Source organism: Heterodontus francisci, unplaced genomic scaffold (genome assembly GCF_036365525.1).
Source record: "Heterodontus francisci isolate sHetFra1 unplaced genomic scaffold, sHetFra1.hap1 HAP1_SCAFFOLD_43, whole genome shotgun sequence".
Classification (NCBI taxonomy): Eukaryota; Metazoa; Chordata; class Chondrichthyes; order Heterodontiformes; family Heterodontidae; genus Heterodontus; species Heterodontus francisci.
Genome location: NW_027141852.1, coordinates 19,415,954 through 19,430,357, shown reverse-complemented (window position 1 = coordinate 19,430,357; position 14,404 = coordinate 19,415,954). Strand labels below are relative to the sequence as shown.

Sequence of the window (14,404 nt, the reverse complement as noted above, 5' to 3'; positions counted from 1 at the left end):
ATGAAGTGACAGTCACTGCTCCGAAAGTAATTCACTTTAGGTGAATTAAGATGACTTGGTACTATATAACTGGCGAATGCGCAAGAGGTCGTGGGGGACTATTGGGGGTGGGACGGAGGCGGCGATGGCAACCTTTGAGGGTATTTTTGGGTCTAAGTTGTTTTCTGTGATAAATTGAGTAGCTCCATCTTTAATCCTGGCAGCTGCCTGAATGTCACAGACAGTGACGTTTCAGTGGAAGAGGCTGCATTTGCGCATGTTCTAGTACAGCGTCACCTGGTGGTTGCATTGTCAGCAAATGCAGCGTTTTAACTTTGGCTCCACGATGACATTTATTTCCTCAATTAAAATAGGTCTTGAGTGCCTTAATAACTTCTTCACACGTAGCCTACACACTCCCTCCATGGCAGACAATAGTGTACTGACCTGCTCCATGTCTGGCTTCTGCACGAGACCCGATGCAGTACGATACCTTGCAAACCTCTGGAACCATCTCGGCCACTCCTCGGCTTGGTTCAGTCCAGTGACCTTTTCAAAGGTACAGGCAAAGATTTCTCCATCATTGCTTTGGTTTACTGTGGCCCCCATATAATATTCTGATATCTGTCAAGGCTCAGTACACAATTTATAAGAATCTGACGGTTAAAATAACCTGAGTTTACTCTACACATCTTGCATTGAAGGTTTCATCGACAACTCTCCATGAGGTGCCGGACAGATTATATTACATCACTTCCTGTGATGATGCACATAGTCTATTTATATAATCAGCCCAGTAACAACCCAATGTCCACTCTTATATTATTGTACAGATGTGAGAAAAGCTGAGGATGAGAATGGAACGTCTGAATGAAGATTTCATGATGCTGATGATGTAAATGAGGCTGATCTCTTTCCCATTCCACAATCCCTCTTTATTTCTGTGCATGTTTCTCGATGCTGTTTCAACCAAACTGAAAAAGAATCACAAATCCTCCTCTGGAGCCTCAGGTATCTATTAACAAAAGGCATGGTGGCCAAGTGGTAAGGCGTCAGTCTCGTAAACTGAAGATCACGGGTTCAATCCCCGTCTGTGCCTTATGATTAATTTCTCACTTTAAATGTGATGTTACCAGAAAAGATGTCCGTTGTATTTGTTTTGGCCATCTGGAAATCAGTGTGATGTTACACTTTCTCCTGGACACTGGGAAGAACATGAGGAGTAGCCACATGGTCCCTCGAGCCTTCTCTGCCATTGATAGAGTGAAAGTAACTGAGGTCCAAGCACTCAACCTTATTACTGTGCATTTGCTTGATATTTAACAGAGCTATTCTATTAATCCCACATCCCGCACTCCTGTCCTTTCCCCCATTGTCCTGTTATATTTTCCATGTCAGGTATTTATACAATTCCATTTAGAGTTAACATTGAATCTGCTTCCACTGACCTTTCAGGATTGCATTCCAGACCAGAGCAACACACTGCTGAAAAAACAATCTCCTCATCACAACTCTAATTCTTTTGTCAATTACTTTAAATGTGTTTCCTCTGGTTACTGACCCTTCTGTCACTGGCAACACTTTCTCCTTCTTCACTCTATCAAAACTCTTCAGGATTTGCATTTCCTGCTGCCTTTGCTGATAGAACAAGGCTGAGCACACATCACCAAAAGGAATATGATTGGCTCTGAATCACATTTATCTTTCCTGTCAATCTGATGTGGACCTTGTATTTTCCCGGAACCAAACAACCTGAGCAACAAGTGTGGGTTCCAGTGATTCCCACCGCTCTGAGAGAGAGAGGATGTGATAATGAGCCAGATAGAAGAAAGGAATGAGATAGAGAGTAAAATAGACCTGGTCTGTTTCTACTAACCCCCGGCCCCCTAAAATGGCATCATTTTCTCCTGCCTCTCCACATTCTAATTCATTAATTAATGCAATCCTTTCATCTGGAACATAGAACATCGAACAGTACAGCACAGTACAGGCCCATCGGCCCATGATGTTGTGCCGAACCTTTAACCTACTCCAAGATCAAACTACCTACATACCCTTCATTCTACTATCATCCATGTACCTATCCAAGAGTCGCTTAAATGTCCCTAATGTATCTGCTTCTACTACCACCGCTGGCAGTGCATTCCACGCACCCACCATTCTCTGTGTAAAGAGCCTACCTCTGACATCTCCCCGAAACCTTCCTCCATCACCTTAAAATTATGCCCCCTGGTGATAGCCCTTTCTGCCCTGGGAAAAAGTCTCTGGCTATCCACTCTATCTATGCCTCTCATCATCTTGTACCCCTCTATCAAGTCACCTCTCATCCTTCTTCGTTCCAATGAGAAAAGCCCTAGCACCCTCAACCTTTCTTCGTAAAACATACCCTCCAGTCCAGGCAGCATCCTGGTAAATCTCCTCTGCACCTTCTCTAAAGCTTCCACATCCTTCCTGTAATGAGGCGACCAGAACTGAACACAATATTCCAAGTGTGGTCTAACCAGGGCTTGATAGAGCTGCAGCATAACCTCGCGGCTCTTAACCTCAATCCCCCTGTTAATGAAAGCCAACACACCATACGCCTTCTTAACAACCCTATCAACTTGGGTGGCAACTTTGAGCGATCTAAGGACATGGACCCCAAGATCCCTCTGTTCCTCCACACTACCAAGCATCCTGTCTTTAAGCCTGTATTCTGCATTCAAATTCGACCTTCCAAAATGAATCACTTCACACTTTTCCAGGTTGAACTCCATCTGTCCCTTTAATTCCTGTTTCCTAATCCATTGATGTTTCACAATGTACTGAACTGTCCCAATCCATTGATCTAACTCAGTCTATAGAATTTCCCAATCCACTGATATTTTCCAGTCCATTTACTTTCCCAATCCATTGATGGTTCCTGACCATTGACATTCCCAATCCATTTATATTGCCTGTGACTTCAAAGCAACTGTGGAATACAAATAGTATCAGTATTATCAGATACATCGAGACGAGGTGCAATAGCCAAGTGGACAGATGTCACGTTAATAAAGAATAAAGCACTGGCTCGATATTTGTCAAGTCTATCACTGGATCTGAACTCTCAACCTGCTGTTTTTCTGTGGGTCTGCTGACTTGTATATGTGAAGAACCATTGGATGTTTCTCAATCCTCTGACTTTTCTCATTCTTGTGCCATATTTGTTCCTTTGGGTTCACCAGTGAAGAAAATTATTCCCTATTACATTTGGTGAAGACTTTAATAACCTCACATCCTTGTGTCTCACCATCTCAGGTCAAACTCCCAACAGAAACTTTAAACATTTAACTATTCTGCTGGAAACATTTTCAAGGGCACAGACATTCCTTCATTACGCTTCCTTCTTTGACATGTGATTGACAAATATGTGTGTAATGGAGAGAGAGAGTGTGAAAAAAAGAGAGAGAGAGAGTGCGATAGAAAGTTAGAGGACCAGCTAAAGACAGATAGAGAGAGAGAGGCAGAGAGAGGTAAAGCGATAGACAGAGAGAGAGAGAGAGAGAAGGAGAGAGAGTCATTGAGTCCTGGAGTCACTACAGTACAGGAAGTCATTTTGCCCATCAAGCCCATGTAAATCAATCCATTCAGTCCCATTCCCCCGCTCTATCCCCATCGCCCTGTAAGTTATCTAAACCTGTCATATTTATTATAATCTTGTACATGTCTATCAAATCTCCCCTCAATCTCCTTTGCTGCAAGGAGAACAACCCCAGCTTCTCCAAACCAACCTTACAGCTAAAATCCCTCATGTCTGGAACCATTCTGGTAAATCTCCTCCACCCTCTCAAGGACACTCACATCCCTCCAAAAGTGTGTTGACTAGAACTGGATGCAATTCTCTGGTTGTGGACCGACTGGAAATTTATACAGGATCAGCATAACTTCCCTACTTTTGTACTCAGTACCTCTATTTATGAAGCCCAAGATCCCATATGCTTTGCTAACTACTTTCTCAATGTGTCCTGCCACCTTCAAAGAACTATGCATATGAATCCCCAGGTTTTTATTCCTAAAAATATGCTTTATTCATATAAATCTGTAAAAAATGCAATATACAACAGTTCAAAACAGCACCAAGTTGACATTCCAAAAAGTGCAAAGGAAATCAGTTTTCTCCAATACATGAGTGAGTTGCCTCACAACCCTTCCACTCCATTTTACCTGACATGGACATTTTACAGCAAACCCATATCTGGTGTATACAGCACGAGGGGTTTCCAATGGGTCCAGCTGCCCAGTTCACTATGGCGGGGGGGACCTTACACAGTGGTCTTTCCCCATTGAGCCTTTGCAGTGGCTACCCCAAGCTTTAGTGCGCCCCTCAGCACGTAGTCCTGGACCTTGGAATGTGCCAGTCTGCAAACCTCGGTCGTGGACAACTCTTTGCACTGCAAGACCAGCAGGTTTCGGGGAGACCAAAGAGTGTCTATCACCAAATTGATGGTCCTCCAGCATCAAGCTGTGTGTAGATCTCCAGTACGCAAACTCCAAGTGTCACTACGTGCTGAGGTTCTATCTGTCCCCGGTGTTGCGAAGGATGGGCCTGAGCACATTGCCGCGGAATGCTCCATGCAGTTGGGCCGTGCCTTACCACCTATCCTTCGTGGAGCAGTTTCTGCGGGAAAACACCTTTGACCACCGGTCCATCAGGCAGTGGTCTGCACGGAATGTCCTCAAGGCCCTACGGGAAAAGGAAACGGTGGATCCTGTCGGATGGTTCCCCGAGCAGACCGTCAAAGTCATTTGGCGGAATGCCTCATCACCAGAACTTTCAAACAAGCACCAAGACGTAGCTTGGCTGGTGGTGAGAAGGGCCCTCCCCGTCAGATCCTTCATGCACACCCGAAGTCTCGCCCCCTCCGCACAGTGCCCCCGCGTTGGCTGTGGTGGGGAAGAGACGGTCGCCCACCTCCTCCTGGAATGTGCCTTCGCAAAGCAGGTATGGAAAGAAATGCAGTGGTTTTTGTCAAGGTTCATCCCAAGCACCTCTGTAACACAGGAGTCTGTGCTCTACGGGCTGTTCCCAGGGACGCACACCGAGACAAACATCAACTGCTGCTGGAGGACTATCAATTCGGTGAAAGACGCCCTTTGGTCTGCCCGAAACATGCTGGTCTTCCAGCGCAAAGAGTTGTCCACCACCGAATGTTGCAGACTGGCACATTCCAAGGTCCAGGACTACGTGCTGAGGGACGCACTAAAGCTTGGGGCAGCCGCAACAAAGGCTCAATGGGTAAAGACCACAGTGTAAGGTTCCCCCACCAAGCTGAACTGAGGGGCTGGATCCATGGGAAACCCCTCGAACTGTATCGTTAATATTCTCAATTGCTGTAAATGTAAAACTGTAATTGACATGACAATTGTGAAACGGAAGGGTTGGGAAGAAACTCATGACAGTATTGAAGGAAACTGATCTCCCTTGCAATGTTTGTATTTTTGGTGCTGTTTGGAAACTGTTTGGCAATGTAATTTTTACAGATTTTTATGAATAAAGTATATTTTGGAAATAAAAAAAAAAGTAAGGTTCCTCCCACCAAGCTGAACTGAGGGGCTGGATCCATGGGAAACTCCTCGAACTGTTTTGTTGATATTTTCTTTTGCTGTAAATGTGAAACTGTAAGTGGCATAACAATAGTGAAATGGAAGGGTTGTGAAGAAACTCATGAGAGTATAGAAGGAAACTGATCTCCCTTGCAATGTTTGTATTTTTTGGTGCTGTTTGAAACTGTTTGGCAATGTAATTTTTGCAGATTTTTATGAATAAAGTATATTTTGGAAATAAAAAAAAAAGTTCAAAGCAATACAGTGGTTTTTGTCATGGTTTATTCCAAGCAGCTTGGTAACACAGGAGTCTGTGCTCTATAGACTGTTCCCAGGGATGCACACTGATACAAATATCAACTGCTTGGAGGACTATCAATTCAGCGGGAGATGCCTTTTGGTTTGCCAGAAACTTGCTGCTCTTCCAGTGCAAAGAGTTTTCTGTGACGGAATGTTGCAGACTGGCACGTTTCAAGGTCCAGGACTACATGCTGAGGGGCGCACTTAAGCTTGGGGCAGCCGCAGCAAAGGCTCAATGGGGAAAGGCCACAGTGTAAGGTCCCCCCACCAAGCTGAACTGAGGGGCTGGATCCATGGGAAATCCCTCGAACTGTATTGGGAAAATTCTGTGTGCTGTAAATGTAAAATGACAATGAAATGGAAGAGTTGTGAGGCAACTCATGATTGTATAGAAGGAAACTGATCACCTTTGCACTGTTCGTATTTTTTGACTTAATGCTTTTTTAAACTGTTTGGGAATGTAATTTTTACAGATTTTTATGAATAAAGTATATTTTGGAAATAAAGAAAAAAGTTCTCCCAGGATGAGGCTAACCTATTGTCCTGTGGGTTTGCTGATGCCTGCGATGTCTTCAAATGTGGGATACTCAACTGCCGAATTTGTGATTGTTGGGGGTCAGCTTTTGCGCTCACCACTGATTATATGAATCAAAAATAGAATTTACTAGCTGTTGCTGGACAGTGTTTCAGCTCCCAATTATTTTTTGCTATAAACACTCGTGCTCGTTTCTTCGCAGCTCCAAGTATGCACTTCTCCACCTCAATGCTTGGACTTAGCTGGCAGGAGAGAGACCGTGATCAGTGGCGTTTGATAATGCAGGTGCAGTTTTTGTGTTTTTTTGGGGGTGGGAGGTGGTTTCAGCACCGTATTTAGGGCATTTCGCCCTTTGGGATTGGAGATCTACCGTGGTGGTGGTTTCCCTGTCAGTTGAGGATTTAGTACTTGTCCCAGGAAAACGTCAAGTAAAAATGGCTGCAACCAACACCAGAGATCCAGGCCAGGGGGTGCGTAACACCGTTAGGGTGGCGGTGAAAGATAGTGAAGGAGGTGCACCCATCGACTGCACCTACTTCATTAAGAATTTTGTTTTTCCAAAATATACTTTATTCATAAAAATCTGGAAAAAAACACTGCAGCCTCACAGCTCCAGCGACCTGGGTTCAGTTCTGGGTACTGCCTGTGTGGAGTTTGCAAGTTCTCCCTGTGACCTCGTGGGTTTCCGCCGGGTGCTCTGGTTTCCTCCCACAGCCAAAGACTTGCAGGTTGATGGGTAAATTGGCCATTGTACATTGCCCCGAGTGTAGGTAGGTGGTCGCAGAATTGAGGGAAGGTGGGGATGTGGCAGGGAATATGGGATTAATGTAGGATTAGTGTAAATGGGTGGTTGGTGGTCAGCACAGACTCGGTGGGCCAAAGGGCCTGTTTTAGTGCTGTATCTCTCCATGACTCTATGACATTTCAAAAAGTGTGAAATAAATCAGTTTTCTTTAATAGAGGAGTGAGTTGCCTCACAACCCTTCCATTCCATTTTACCTGCCATGTACATTTTGCAGCAAAACCATATTTGGTGTATACAGCCTGAGGGGTTTCCCATGGGTCCAGTTCCTTAGTTCACTATGGCGGGAGGAACTTACACAATGGTCTTTCCCCATTGAGCCTTTGCAGCGGCTACCCCAAGCTTTAGTGTGTCCCTCAGCACGTAGTCCTGGACCTTGGAATGTGCCAGTCTGCAACAATCGGTAGTGGACAACTTTTTGCGCTGGAAGACCAGCAAGTTTCGGGCAGACCAAAGAGTGTCTTTCACCGAATTGATGGTCCTCCAGCAGCAGTTGATGTTTATCTCGCTGTGCATCCCTGGGAACAGCCCGTCGAGCACAGACTCCTGTGTTACAGAGCTGCTTGGGATGAACCTCAACAAAAACCGCTGCATCTCTTTCCACACCTGCTTTGCAAAGACACATTCCAGAAGGAGGTGGGCAACTGTCTCTTCCCCACCTACTCAGCAGAGATGACATCTGCTATTGAAGCAAAAAGCAGAACCGATCTGATGCACAACATGAAACCAGCAGCCAGAACATTATATGACTTGAAATTAGCCAAGGCAGTTGTGCAAAAGACAGTGAGACACTGCGCAAATAAACACTGGACAACATCACAAATGTAACAATGCTTTCAAAAGCAAATCTCCCGAGTATGCTCACACTCGTCAAGCAGAGGTGACTTTGCTGGCTCAGGCACGTTCGCAGGATGGAAGATGACACATTCCCAAGGGTATTCTGTATGCGGAGGTCGCCGGAGACAGAAGACCAGTTGGATGCCCAAAGCCTCACTTCAAGGATGCCTGCAAGCAGGACATGAAGGCCCGAAACATCGATTTTCACACATGGGAGACACTGGCCAACAACAGAGGGAAATGGTGATATTACCCCTGAACTGGTGTGTGCGTCACCATGACAATCAGTGACTATAGCAGCTTGACAGGAGGTGCCAACATGGAAAACAGCGACACCTGATAATCCCACCTCATATGTGTCACTTGTGGAAGAACCTGCCTCTCACAGATTGACCTCTTCAGCTATCGGACAAAGTGCACCATGGGAAACTATCCCATCACCAATGGATTTGCTGCACGTCCATCATCTCACGTAGAAGGAAGGATGACGACGACATCCACAACCAGGGCGGCCCATCGTGCCTGTGGCAGCTCTTTCATTTCCTTTCAACTATTTATCGAAATTCCCTTTTCAACCTTACGATTGAGTCTCCTTCCACCATTCTCTCAGGCAATACATTCCAGACCAAAAACAACAACAACTTGTGTGTAAATTTGTAGAGCACCTTTAACGTAATACAGCGTCCCATGGCACTTCACAGGAGTGTCGGAAAGCAAAATTGGACCCCAAGCCACACAAGACCGTATTAGAGCAGATGGCCAAAAGCATGGTCACAGAAGTAGGCTTCCATGAGTGTTTTAAAGGAGGGAAGAGAGGTCGAGAGGCGGAGAGTTCAGGGAGGGAAATCTCAGGCTTCGGGCCTGGACAGCTGATGGCACAGCTGCCAGCGGTGGAGCGATAAAAATCAGCGATGCTTAAAAGACCAGAATTGGAGCAGGGCCGGAATCTCGGGGGGAGTGAACCAAATAAAATCCGGCCCTTTGTATCCCCCTCACAGCTTACATTCCCACCGAGCTTTTTATTATCAATCAATTTCCCTCTTGCATTTCTATTTCACACCAAGAGATGGCAGTCTCATGCCATTTCACAGCAAGCTGCAGACAAGCTTCCTTCACTGCCAGTCTAATACTGTGTTGAGTGGACAAGGATGTGTGTGGTGTGCAGTGTGTGGTTTGCAGCAAGGTTAGACTCAAACCAAAGAAGCTGCATCACTCCCAACGGAAGGGCCGCCCGCGCATCAACACTAGCAGAATTTCTTATCCACAGCTGTTACGTAAGTTTCTAAATTCACTTTATAAAGTCCTTCAAAACACACCGACAGGGGCTGCAGAGACCAAGTGGGCCCACATCAGAGTTGCCATCTATGACTCAGCTATGATCACCTATGGCAAACGTGTGAAGCAGAATGCAGACTGGTTTCAATCACACTTTGAAGAGCTGGAACCTGTCATAGCCGCTCAGCACATTGCACTGTTGAACTACAAGAAAGCCCCCAGTGAGTTAACATCCGTAGCTCTTAAAGCAGCCAGAAGCGCTGCACAAGGAACAGCCAGGCACTGTGCAAATGACTACTGGCAACACCTATACAGTCATCTTCAGCTGGCCTCTGACACCGGAAACATCCGAGGAATGTATGATGGCATGAAGAGTGCTTTTGGGCCAAACATCAAGAAGATCGCGCCCCTCAAATCTAAATCAGGGGACACAATCACTGACCAACGGAAGTAAATGGACTGCTGGGTGGAGCACTACCTAGAACTGTACTCCAGGGAAAATGTTGTCACTGAGACCGCCCTCAATGCAGCCCAGTCTCTGCCAGTCATGGATGAGCTGGACGTACATCCAACAAAATCGGAACTCAGTGATGCCATTCATTCTCTAGCCAGCAGAAAAGCACCTGGGAAGCACAGCATTACCCTGAAATAATCAAGAGTACCAAGCCTGCTATACTTCCAGCACTCTACAAACTGCTTTGCCTGTGCTGGGACGAGGGAGCAGTACCACAGGACATGCGCGATGGCAATATCATCACCCTCTATAAGAACAAGGGTGACCGTGGTGACTGCAACAATTACCGTGGAATCTCCCTGTTCAGGATAGTGGGGAAAGTCTTCACTCGAGTCGCTTTGAACGGGCTCCAGAAGCTGGCTGAGCGTGTCTACCCTGAGGCACAGTGTAGCTTTCGAGCAGAGAGATCCAACATTGACATGCTGTTCTCCCTTTACCAGCTACAGGTGAAATGCCGTGAACAACAGATGCCCCTCAACGTTGCTTTCATAGATCTCACCAAAGCTTTTGACCTCGTCAGCAGACGTGATCTCTTCAGACTACTAGAAAAGATTGGATGTCCACCAAAGCTACTAAGTATCATCATATCATTCCATGACAATATGAAAGGCACAATTTAGCATAACGGCACCTCATCGGACCCCTTTCCTATCCTGAGTGGCATGAAACAGGGCTGTGTTCTCGCACCTACATTGTTTGGGATCTTCTTCTCCCTGCTGCTCTCACATACGTTCAACCCTTCAGAAGAAGGAATTTTCCTCCACACAAGATCAGGTGGCAGGTTGCCCGTCTAAGAGCGAAGACCAAAGTACGGAAAGTCCTCATCAGGGAACTCCTCTTTGCTGACGATGCTGCATTAATATCTCACACTGAAGAGTGGCTGCAGAGTCTCATCGACAGGTTTGCGGCTGCCTGCAACGAATATGGCCTAACCATCAGCCTCAAGAAAAAGAACATCATGGGACAGGACGTCAGAAATGCTCCATCCATCAATATCGGCGACCACGCTCTGGAAGTGGTTCAAGAGTTCACCTACCTAGGCTCAACTATCACCAGTAACCTGTCTCTCGATGCAGAAATCAACAAGTGCATGGGAAAGGCTTCCACTGCTATGTCCAGACTGGCCAAGAGAGTGTGGGAAAATGGCGCACAGACACGGAACACAAAAGTCCGAATGTATCAAGCCTGTGTCCTCAGTACCTTGCTCTACGGCTGCGAGGCCTGGACAACGTATGTCAGCCAAGAGCGACGTCTCAATTCATTCCATCTTCGCAGCCTCCGGAGAATCCTTGGCATCAGGTGGCAGGACCGTATCTCCAACACATCCCCAGCATATACACCCTAGTGAACCAGTGGCACTTGAGATGGCTTGGCCATGTGAGCCACATGGAAGATGGCAGGATCCCCAAGGACACATTGTACAGCGAGCTCATCACTGGTATCAGACCCACCAGCCGTCCATGTCTCCGCTTAAAAGATGTCTGCAAACGCGATATGAAGTCCTGCGACATTGATCACAAGTCGTGGGAGTCAGTTGCCAGTGATCGCCAGAGCTGGCGGGCAGCCATAAAGGTGGGGCTAAAATGTGGCGAGTCGAAGAGACTTCGCAGTTGGCAGGAAAAAAGACAGAAGAGCAAGGGGAGAGCCAACTGTGTAACTGCCCTGACAACCAATTTTATCTGCAGCACCTGTGGAAGAGTCTATCACTCTAGAATTGGCCTTTATAGCCACTCCAGGCGCTGCTTCACAAACCACTGACCACCTCCAGGTGCTTACCCATTGTCTCTCGAGACAAGGAGGCCAAAGAAGAAGATTCTTACACCTCTCTGAGATTTGCCTACATATTTTCTCCTCTATCCCTTCCTGTCTGTTTAGAGGCCTGTAGTACACTCCCAGCCAAGTGATTGTCCCCTTTTCGTTTTTAAGTTCTTCCCATATGGCCTCATTTGAGGAATTTCTAAGATATCATCCTTCCTTACTGCAGTAATTGACTCCTTGATCAACAGTGCAATGCCACCTCCTCTTTTACTCCCTCACCAGTCTTGCCTGTAGATTCTGTACCCTGGAATACTGAACTGCCAGTCCAGCCCCTCCCTCAACCATGTCTCTGTGATAGGAATAAGATCATAATCCCATGTGCTAATCATCGCCCTCAATTCATCTGCCTTATTAGTAAGACTCCTTGCATTAAAATAGATGCAATCCAGCCTTGCATTTTTCACTTGTGCCATAACAGGTCTTCCAGACTGACTCAGTTTCTCTTTTAAATTTGACTGTGTTTAACCCCCTACTGTACCTCCACTCTGTATCCGACCCCCCTGCCAAATTAATTTAAACCCCCCCCCCCCACCCCCCAAAACAGCACTGGCAAACCTCTCAGCAAGTATGTTGGTCCCGTTCCAGTTCAGGTGCAACCCGTCCAACTTGGACAGGTAGGTCCCACCTTTGCCAGAAACACACCCAGTGGTCGAGGAAACTAAGGCCCTCCCTCCTGCACCATATCCTCAGCCAAGCATTCATCTGCTCTCCCCTCTTACTCCTTTACTCATTAGCATGTGGCATTGGGAGTAATCCAGAGATTACAACCTTTGAGGTCCTGCTTTTTAATCTGCTATCTAGCTCCCTAAATTCTGGTTGCAGGACCTCATCCCTCTTTCTACCTATGTCATTGGTGCCAATGTGTACCATGACCTCTGACTGTTCACCCTCCCCCTTGTCCTGCAGCCACTCTGTGACATCCTTGATCCTAGCACCAGGGAGGCAACATACCATCCTGGAGTCACGTTTGCAGCCACAGAAATGCCCATCTGTACCTCTTACGATAGAATCCCCTATCACTATAGCTCTTCTACTCCTTTTCCTCCCCGCTTGTGCAGCTGATCTACCTGTGGTGCCACAGACTTGGTTTTTGCTGCATTCCCCTGAAAAGCTATCTCCTCCAACAGTATTCAAAGTGGAAAATCTGTTAGAAAGCGAGATGGATCCAGGGGACTCCTTCACTACCTGCCTAGTTCTTCTACTCTGCCTGGTGGTCACCCATTCCCTTTCGACCTGAGCAGTATTTACCTGCGGTGTGACCACCTCCCTATACGTGCTATCCACGATGATCTCAGCCTCGCGGATGCTCCACAGTATCTCCAGCCGCCGCTCCAGATCCGAAGCGTGGATTTCGAGTAGCTGCAGCTGGAGACACTTCCTGCACACGTGTTCGCCCTGGACACTGGAAGTGTCCCTGACTTCCCACATTGCACAGGAGGATTACTCCACATTGCTGAGCTGCCCTGCCATGACTTACCCTTAATTTATCCCCTTAAATTACCCAAAAATTAAATTATTTACACTAGGGACCTTGATTCTCCCCCAAAAAACACGACCTCCTTCATTGAAAAAACTGTAGACCTTTCCCTTTACTTTTAGTTACTTACCCAGCTATTTAGAGTAACTCCCTAACAGCAGATACTCACCAACCAATCACCTTGCCGCCTTCCTGTGACATCACTGCTCACTTTGATTTCAAACTCCGGCGTGCCTGGACAGCTCTCCGCTCCTCTCCCGGAAGGTGAGTGACTAGGCCGCGATCCTCAGGCTCAATTTATCGGCTCCACTCTCGATGTTCTCCCCACAGGTCCGCTCCTCTCCCGGAAGGTGAATGACTGGGCCGCGATCCTCAGGTTCAATGTATCGGCTCCACTGTCGGTGTTCTCCCCACAGGTCCAGACCTCTCCCGGAAGGTGAGTGACTGGGCCGCGATCCTTGGGCTCAATTTATTGGTTCTGCTCTCGGCGTTCTCCCCACAGGTCCACTCCACTCTGCTCCGCTCCCGGAAGGAAAGTAAGTCTGGTATCTGTGACGGACAATGAGGAGAAACACAATATGAGGAGAGAGTGAAATACATTTTACTCTTTAGACGATATTATTTATTATATTTCAGCTGTTCCTCGTTTCACAAATATTTTTGCGGGCTTTTCAAATTTGTGAATGGGTTTAGCTCTGACAATTTGCCGCTGCCAATCTCCGCCCCATTTTCTCATTGCCCTTTGATAATAGGCAAAATAGCAGCTACCTGATTGGTGACATGAACCAGCCAATGAGATTCAGCAGACAGTAACCAATCGGAAGTAGCCGGACTGCATTCCTCCAGAAGGTAAAGCAGGGAAGTGCGGGAGGAATTCCTCACTCTTTGTGAAAGTATTTGTGAGATTGTGGAAATGTCTGGAAGAGGAGCAGGGGAGAGACCATGATCCTGCCTCAGGTAGGTTTTTGAGTAAAATGGCTGTAACCAATTCTGTAACTTCAGGGCAGGGAGTGTGTAACACCGTTCGGGTGGTAGTGAAGGATAATGATGGAGATGCACCGGTTGATAGTACCTTCTTCATTAAGAAAATCCTTATTGATTGATGTGGATTCCAAGCTGTAAACATCTTCTGCCTGCAGGACTTCCCCAGCTGTGGATATGTTGACGTGATGTTCAAGAACGTGGCGGATGCATCAATTTCCTGAAGGTGTTTAAGGAGAAGGGAAACCAGGCGCCGCTGTCGATCCTCACAGTGGAGCCGCTCTATACACTGCCATCGCTACGTGACTGGGTGGTGAGAAT

General features: G+C 46.8%; 1 non-coding gene across 1 annotated transcript; it reads left to right on the top strand.

Annotated features, from left to right (window-relative positions):
• Positions 1 to 1,006: 1,006 nt before the first annotated feature.
• trnat-cgu (transfer RNA threonine (anticodon CGU)) lies at positions 1,007 to 1,078 on the top strand. Its single transcript has one exon. It is a non-coding gene; the product is annotated as a tRNA-Thr (tRNA).
• The last annotated feature ends 13,326 nt before the right edge of the window (positions 1,079 to 14,404 follow it).